Source organism: Nycticebus coucang, chromosome 3, assembly GCF_027406575.1.
Source record: "Nycticebus coucang isolate mNycCou1 chromosome 3, mNycCou1.pri, whole genome shotgun sequence".
Taxonomy (NCBI): Eukaryota; Metazoa; Chordata; class Mammalia; order Primates; family Lorisidae; genus Nycticebus; species Nycticebus coucang.
Genome location: NC_069782.1, coordinates 33,270,142 through 33,276,130, shown reverse-complemented (window position 1 = coordinate 33,276,130; position 5,989 = coordinate 33,270,142). Strand labels below are relative to the sequence as shown.

At 37.0% G+C, this 5,989-nt stretch overlaps 1 non-coding gene across 1 annotated transcript; it reads left to right on the top strand.

Annotated features, from left to right (window-relative positions):
* Window positions 1-695: 695 nt before the first annotated feature.
* On the top strand, window positions 696-830 carry LOC128582907 (small nucleolar RNA SNORA48). Its single transcript, XR_008379324.1, has one exon. It is a non-coding gene; the product is annotated as a small nucleolar RNA SNORA48 (small nucleolar RNA).
* The last annotated feature ends 5,159 nt before the right edge of the window (window positions 831-5,989 follow it).

Sequence of the window (5,989 nt, the reverse complement as noted above, 5' to 3'; positions counted from 1 at the left end):
TAAATTGAGATTTTCACAGATAAAAGTGAATGGGCAGTCTAAAATATTCAAAGTAGGTAAGGTCTAATCAGAAACCTATTCTGGTGTGTTAATGCAGCTGAGAGTCAGTGATATCTACTTATATGTGAATTTGAAGGTTATTTGATTCTCTAAGTTAAATAGCTTCCATATCAAAGCAAAGTTTCAAATGTCTGTTTACTTATTTACTGTGAATAGTTAAGTGCTTTGCTTCTTAAACGCTAATTCAGGAAAAGCAGTCACTTACAGAGCTCAATCTTGGGTTACATAAACAATCTGTGCTGCCTTTGGTATTGGGTGAATTAAGATGTGAGTCTACTGGCAACACTTTGTATAAACAATGCGTGTCAGGCAAAGATTCAACAAGCGGTACTATTAATGTGCTGCCCAAAATTCCTTAGTTGAAAGTGTTCTTCAAATTATTTTTTGTGTTTGCTAAATGTTTTGTTAACATGGGAATATTTCTGCTTTACTTTCCTCAGAGGGTCCATGTTTTCTTTTAAATAGCGTGCATCTCGTTGCTTTATGAAATACTACTTTATGCTTTTTATGGCTTGAGTTAATCTCAGAATGATAAAAATAATCCATTTGCATGCATTCATTATACCCTAGGAATTAAACACAATACATAAGACAGATGTTTGGGATTTTTTTTTTTTTAATCGTGACTAAAATCCTGTCCTTCACCTGAGTCGAGTGGCGTCTAGTTGGTGGGTCCCATCTCACGTGAGTGCAGGACAAACCAGCCCTTTGTTTAGCCCTGCTTAGCTTCTGGACTGTGTCCAGGCCTGCTTCAGGCTGTGGACACATGGGAAAATGTGATATTAGAGCTGGATACTTCTCTGATTTAGCAGATGGTTAGTTCTGGGGTATCAGGGATTTTCTTTTCATATGAGGATGAGTGCTAAGTGGTTGGTTAGACTTAACAAGAAGAAAGAAATTCATCTTTTCCAATCACTTACTTTTACAGTACAACCTCTGTTAATTGGCCACCCACGAGACCATAACAAACTGGTCAACATCCAGAGGCAGTCAACCTAAGGGACCTCCATTGAATACTCATAGCGCACTTTATGGTCTATGAAAATTAGTCAACTTAAGGAGGTGATCAACATAGGGAGGCGCTCAACCATGGAGGGTATTCGGTCATCAAAAATTTCACAAAATGCAATGGGTATCTACCATCCACCCCAGTTCCCGATTGGATGATGAGTTCTTCCAGAGAATAAGCTAGACAGAATGTTATTTTATTAATAAAGAGCCAAAGATCCATAGGCTATTTTAAAAAACAGCACCATGAGAAATTTTCAAATGCTGAAATTAAACTGAGAAGCCAATTCTAAACATTCAAAAAGATACATAGAAAATATAAGAAATGATTGCAGATTAAATAGGTTTGCTCAAATAAAAATAACAATATGCTGAGTATAACTAAAATACCAAATTAAATCTGAAATGGTAAGTAGATTTAACTCTTCCCTCACCCCCCTATTAAGCAAAGGTGATTATGACTCTTTACGTGCAATTCAGGAGAAAAAAAAGGCAGTTTTCTGGGTTTGGACGGTGACTATTATACACTCAAAAAGTAAGCAAAGTGTGCTTTTGAAGACGGAGAGTTCTAGAGGGCTATGAGAGTCCTAAATTGGTCCTTTACTGAAACTGACTGACCTTGTTACCATGATCCAGAAAGGGTCTCATGCAACTTTATGATATCTTTTAATTAAATTTAAAGCATCACTAAAAATAGAATATTTCAACCAAAACTGTATGGTCTTCTTTTTTCTTAAATTCACTATCATCAGAGTTTATTCATTAAGAAGGTGGTAACCTGCCTGGAATTATACTGTGGAACATGATGCATTTCTCATCTCAGTGACATCATCATTACCCAATTATTATTATTTCTTTTGCTATTTTTTTTTATTATTAAATCATAGCTGTGTACATTAATGCGATCATGCGGAACCATACACTGGTTTTATAGACCATTTGACACATTTTCATCACACTGTTTAACATAGCCTTCCTGGCGTTTTCTTAGTTATTGTGTTGACATTTATATTCTACATTTACTAAGTTTCACATGTGCCCTTGTAAGATGCACCGCAGGTGTAATCCCACCAATCACCCTCCCTCCGCCCATCCACCCCCCTCCCTCTCTTCCCTCTCCCCCTTCCCCCTATTCTGAGGTTATAACTGGGTTATAGCTTTCATGTGAAACCCATAAATTGGTTTCATAGTAGGGCTGAGTATATTGGATACTTTTTCTTCCATTCTTGAAGATACTTTACTAAGAAGAATATGTTCCAGCTCCATCCATGTAAACATGAAAGAGGTAAAGTCTCCACCTACTTATGTCTCCTTCTCCCCCATCTCTAGCATTTAATCAGTCACAAAGCCTTGCTAACTTCTGTTCTGGGGATTCATTCTTTTCATTCACTCTCACGGAAAAGCTCAAATTTTCACCATCTTTTGTCCTCAAGACGATCTCCTAATTGGTTTTCCTATTTCTGGTCTCTCCCGCTCTAATCTCTAAACCACCTTAACTTTTCCTTCTTTACTTTGTTTTTCCTTTTCCTGTTTTCATGAAGCCTTCCTGAATATTCTATGTTGTAACTTCTTCCCAAGGTTAATTATTTGCTCTTTTCTTTCCCAGTAGATTCTATATGTGTCATTACCATAAAGCTCAGGCCACTAGGTGTTTCTGCCACCAGACTATTGCTCCAACTGCTGAACTATTAACAATTTATAGACAAGACACTGTCTCCCTCATGCCTTCATTCATTCATTCATTCACTCATTCATTCATTCAGTATTTATTGATAGCCCACTTTATGCCAGGAACTTACTTATTTTTGTCTAATGATAATAGTGATAATAACTATTTTTTTGTTAATATAATCAACAGCCTTATAAGGTAGGTGTTGTTGTCTCTACTTACATAGAAGAAACAAAGACTAAAGAGTCTAAGACACCATGGTCAAGACAAATATGTTGATTTTATGTCTGGAACTATGTCAGGGCTTAAGTGTAGTTATATTTAGTTGAACTTAAATATAGACCAGATAAACACTTAAATGACTCTGTCTTGTGAAAGAGCCTAAGAAAAGTAGAAAGACTAGAGTGGTGAATAGAAAACCTGAACTTAAATGCCAGAAAGATGAGAGCATTCCAATCTTTACTCTGCTTCTAATAAACTTCATGACCTCAAGTAGATTGCTTATTGCTGTAAAACTCAATTTAAAATCTGTAAAAATAAAGATATTATTAGTACTACTTCAAAGGGTTATTGTACATGGGTCATAAAAAAGTTTTGAGATACACAAAAATCAAGAAATATAAAATCCACACAGATGGAAGCCTAGGAAGCCCTCCCAGCAACACTGATAAGCTGAAAAAATTGAAACTTGTATGGGTGAGTCAGAAGGACACTGCCAATTGAGTTTCTTGGAAGGGAAATAGTGTACCATTGCACAGTCTTACCTCAAAACTTTCGTAGTGACCTATGTATGGGTTAAATGTGAAAATACATGTACAATGCTTGGTAAACCATCGGACTCCAAGTGAGTCTACAATAATATCAACTATTGTAGTGACTATACAATATCATAGTGTAATAGAGGGCAATAATAAAAAGGTTCAGTGTGAAATTATACATTTTCTAGTTATAATTTTGGATGTCACTATGTATTTGTATTTGGTTTATTTGTTTCCGCTATTGTTGCTGTTGTTGTTGTTATTTGTATGGAAAGCCTATAGGAAGTACAGTGTGAGGATGGCCACTAAACACACATACGACTGTCAACTGATGATTTCTTCCAAGGTTTCACCATACTGCTACTCAAAGCCATAAAATACAGATCTGAAGGAAAAGTGTCTACTAACTGCTTCTTTTGAAAAATATTATCAATTGCATGAAAGAGGGTCATTTTAAAGGTTTTATATTCTATCCTTCTTTCATAGAGTTGCTATGCCAAGAAGAATGGATAGGAATGACAGTAATTACAGAGTTAAGAAACTAGGTTGAATGTCATACAAAACATTATTTGCGCCATAATTTAACCATCGCAATTGTGGTTATAACAAAGGGAAAAAATATTTTAAAACAACCTTAGAGACTATGCACTCTAGGGAGACAGAAGAATTTCATACATCTCTGAACATGGAGGAGGAATTTCTGGAACTTAGAGAGGATGTCTAGCTGTAGGATCAATTAGGCAATGCATGTGCGCGCACACACACAACAATCACTGGCCAGGAAGACAATCAGCTTGCTACCTTTCCATTGTGATACTTGAAGCAAAACCGTCGCTTGCTCACCTGTGTAGTCAGTGAGTGAGCACGCAGCCCTTCCTCCTTTCTTCCCATCAGGTATGCTCAAGGCCTCCCTAGTGGTCAGTTTCTCAATGAATAAACAAGGCCTGCTTCTTGACACACATTCCACAGGCGAGCCAGATTTAAGGAAAAAGTCAGATGTGCCAAAAGGAAATTAAAGAAGTCCAAGATGCCACAAGAGTTAGGACTGAGGGTTGGGGGTGGGAGGAGTGGTGTCTAGTGGGAACTTTGCCAAAAATCCAGTGCAAGCATTATTACTCAATCTTCTCTTTCAATAAACACCCTTTGGACGGAAGCATTGAATGGTGTGCCTCTCCACTAATTCCCAAGCAGATAGATTGGGCCATTTGTGGTTTATAGTCTCGGGCTTGATTTTGCTGTATCATCTGTGTACTTTTTGAATGTTGTATTTCTTTTGGTTAATCTTCCTTCCTCCTAGAAAACAAAACATTGTACAATAACAAACACTGTCTGTGGTAAGTCCCTAAAACTCCAATACGACAGATTGCGAAGCCGGCTGTCCATTTCAAATGTGCTCACATTGTTTCTCTCTTCAGTTTTCTTGTCTCCAACTCTGTCTTAACATACGTGTCATTTTTCCCCGGTCACCAATCGCTTTTTGCTCCTTGCAAAAGATGCTTCCCAATGCATAGCAGATGTGTTCTTTAAACAAAATCCACAAACATGGTTGACTTACAGAAATTATTGCTATGCTAACAATTTGAAAATGCTGTCATTTTTTTTCACTGCTTTGCTTGTGTTCAAGTCTGTGAAAAAATTAATATATTTTTAATTATGAATTATTTAAAACTCAAAGAAAGCTGTAGAGAAAAATATAATTATTTGAACATGGTATATCATATTAGACATACTAGTGAGACATTATTAGAGGTATTGTTTACCAAATAAACATTCACTTCTGAATATGCTGAATCCAAGAAATTAATTGATTCTCAGACTCACTCAAAAAACCAGATGCTTTTAAAGAGAGTGTCACAGTACCTATCAGTGCAAAGCAAATTATACACCAGAGTGACTGAATGTGGGAAGCAGCAGGGAATGAAAGGGACTCCGGCTATGGTACCTTTTATCCCAGGTCTGACATATGCCTGTTGTTCTAACATAATTACCAATACTGGCCAGGCTCTGTGGCTCATGCATATAATCCTAGTACTCTGGGAGGCCAAAGCAGGTGGATTGCCTGAGCTCCCAGGTTCAAGATCAGCCTGAGCCAGAGTGGGACATGTCTCTAAAAATAGCTGGGCATTATGGCAGGCTCAGCTACTGGGGAGGCTCAGGTAAGAGGATAACTTAAGCCCAAGAGTTTGAGGTTGTGTGAGCTATGATGCCACGACACTCTACTGAGAGTGACAAAGTGAGACTCTGTCTCAAAAAGAAAAAAAAATTACCAATACTACCCCATATTATTTTCAATGTACCTGGTTTTGAAAATAAATTATATGATTATCCTAACTGAAAAACCAGGGGGCAAATATTTTACCTAAAGAAGCTAGCTTGAAATTGGCTAAGACCAGTGATTCATGTAGGAATGAAGACCAATACTCTTATGAAAAAACCAGATTTGGATTTTAGGTATAATCCCCTAATATTTATTGTTAGCTCAACTGTCTTATTT